The 2500-nt window shown below is 60.0% G+C and overlaps 1 pseudogene; it reads right to left on the bottom strand.

Moving 5' to 3' along the window:
* Window positions 1-2500, bottom strand: part of LOC126475609 (large subunit ribosomal RNA) — a 7824-nt pseudogene that overhangs the window by 4218 nt on the left and 1106 nt on the right.

The raw sequence follows: 2500 nt of genomic DNA, 5'->3' as shown, positions 1-2500 counted from the left end.
AGATGGCGGCGTCAGTCGGCCCCTCCGGCGGCGGCCCGGTGGTGTCGGCCGCGAAGTCCTCGGCTGCGTCGACGGGCGGCGCAGCGGCCTCGCCCGCGTCAGGCAGCGGGCTCGCTGCTCCCCGGCGGGACGCCGGCTCTTCCCCCCGACCGATCTCAAGCGCCTCCATGAATTGGCGGACAAGCTGCTTGTGGGCAGCTTGCCGCCGTCGGCACTTGATTGCCTCAAGCGTTCGGTCGGGGAACATCCTGATGAGCTCTTGATTTACACAGAAGAACCGGGCGTCCCTCTCGAGGAACAGTTCGGCCTCCGCCTTGGCGAGCGACAGGACTTCTTCCTCCGTGGCGGTGGCACTCACTACAGGCGTATACAGCTGCAAAAGTTACAAGATTTTCGGCACGGCCGGTTGGCCGGCTAGGTGCTGGGGGAGTTGGGGTGGCACCTTCAGCGGAAGGGCCACCACTTTTTCTCTGAATACTGCCCCCAACTAAAAAAAAGGGATAGTGCGAGGGGGGGCTGGTAACCCCCCCAAGCCCCTGGTGCGGTCTTCCACTCTGCGAAAATCAGCGGGCCCACGAGAAGGGGAGAAGACCGCAGGAGAGGAGAGGCTAAGAGGGCTAGGCCCATGTATTGCGCATCACTCTCCCTGTAACCATAACCCAAGGAAGGCACCTCGCAGCAGCAGCACGACTACATCAAGACCGCACTTCGAAAAGCCAAGTCAAAAGAGAGTCATAGTTACTCCCGCCGTTTACCCGCGCTTGCTTGAATTTCTTCACGTTGACATTCAGAGCACTGGGCAGAAATCACATTGCGTCAACACCCGCTAGGGCCATCGCAATGCTTTGTTTTAATTAGACAGTCGGATTCCCCCAGTCCGTGCCAGTTCTGAGTTGATCGTTGAATGGCGGCCGAAGAGAATCCGCGCACCCGCGCGCCCCCGGAGGAGCACGCTAAGGCGGACGCGGCCTCGCAGCAAGGAAGATCCGTGGGAGGCCAAGGCACGGGACCGAGCTCGGATCCTGCACGCAGGTTGAAGCACCGGGGCGCGAACGCCGCGCAGGCGCGCGCATCCTGCACCGCCGGCCAGCACGAGGCCGACCAACGGCGAGAGCAGACCACGCCCGCGCTAAACGCCCGCACTTACCGGCACCCCTACGGCACTCACCTCGCCCAGGCCCGGCACGTTAGCGCTGACCCACTTCCCGACCAAGCCCGACACGCCCCGATCCTCAGAGCCAATCCTTATCCCGAAGTTACGGATCCAATTTGCCGACTTCCCTTACCTACATTATTCTATCGACTAGAGGCTCTTCACCTTGGAGACCTGCTGCGGATATGGGTACGAACCGGCGCGACACCTCCACGTGGCCCTCTCCCGGATTTTCAAGGTCCGAGGGGAAGATCGGGACACCGCCGCAACTGCGGTGCTCTTCGCGTTCCAAACCCTATCTCCCTGCTAGAGGATTCCAGGGAACTCGAACGCTCATGCAGAAAAGAAAACTCTTCCCCGATCTCCCGACGGCGTCTCCGGGTCCTTTTGGGTTACCCCGACGAGCATCTCTAAAAGAGGGGCCCGACTTGTATCGGTTCCGCTGCCGGGTTCCGGAATAGGAACCGGATTCCCTTTCGCCCAACGGGGGCCAGCACAAAGTGCATCATGCTATGACGGCCCCCATCAACATCGGATTTCTCCTAGGGCTTAGGATCGACTGACTCGTGTGCAACGGCTGTTCACACGAAACCCTTCTCCGCGTCAGCCCTCCAGGGCCTCGCTGGAGTATTTGCTACTACCACCAAGATCTGCACCGACGGCGGCTCCAGGCAGGCTCACGCCCAGACCCTTCTGCGCCCACCGCCGCGACCCTCCTACTCGTCAGGGCTTCGCGGCCGGCCGCAAGGACCGGCCATGACTGCCAGACTGACGGCCGAGTATAGGCACGACGCTTCAGCGCCATCCATTTTCAGGGCTAGTTGCTTCGGCAGGTGAGTTGTTACACACTCCTTAGCGGATTCCGACTTCCATGGCCACCGTCCTGCTGTCTTAAGCAACCAACGCCTTTCATGGTTTCCCATGAGCGTCGATTCGGGCGCCTTAACTCGGCGTTTGGTTCATCCCACAGCGCCAGTTCTGCTTACCAAAAGTGGCCCACTTGGCACTCCGATCCGAGTCGTTTGCTCGCGGCTTCAGCATATCAAGCAAGCCGGAGATCTCACCCATTTAAAGTTTGAGAATAGGTTGAGGTCGTTTCGGCCCCAAGGCCTCTAATCATTCGCTTTACCGGATGAGACTCGTACGAGCACCAGCTATCCTGAGGGAAACTTCGGAGGGAACCAGCTACTAGATGGTTCGATTAGTCTTTCGCCCCTATACCCAGCTCCGACGATCGATTTGCACGTCAGAATCGCTACGGACCTCCATCAGGGTTTCCCCTGACTTCGTCCTGGCCAGGCATAGTTCACCATCTTTCGGGTCCCAACGTGTACGCTCTAGGTGCGC

This window comes from Schistocerca serialis, chromosome 4 (genome assembly GCF_023864345.2).
Source record: "Schistocerca serialis cubense isolate TAMUIC-IGC-003099 chromosome 4, iqSchSeri2.2, whole genome shotgun sequence".
NCBI classification, from domain to species: domain Eukaryota; kingdom Metazoa; phylum Arthropoda; class Insecta; order Orthoptera; family Acrididae; genus Schistocerca; species Schistocerca serialis.
The sequence above is the reverse complement of the archived record's forward strand: the minus strand, read 5'-3'. Positions and strand labels throughout refer to the sequence as shown.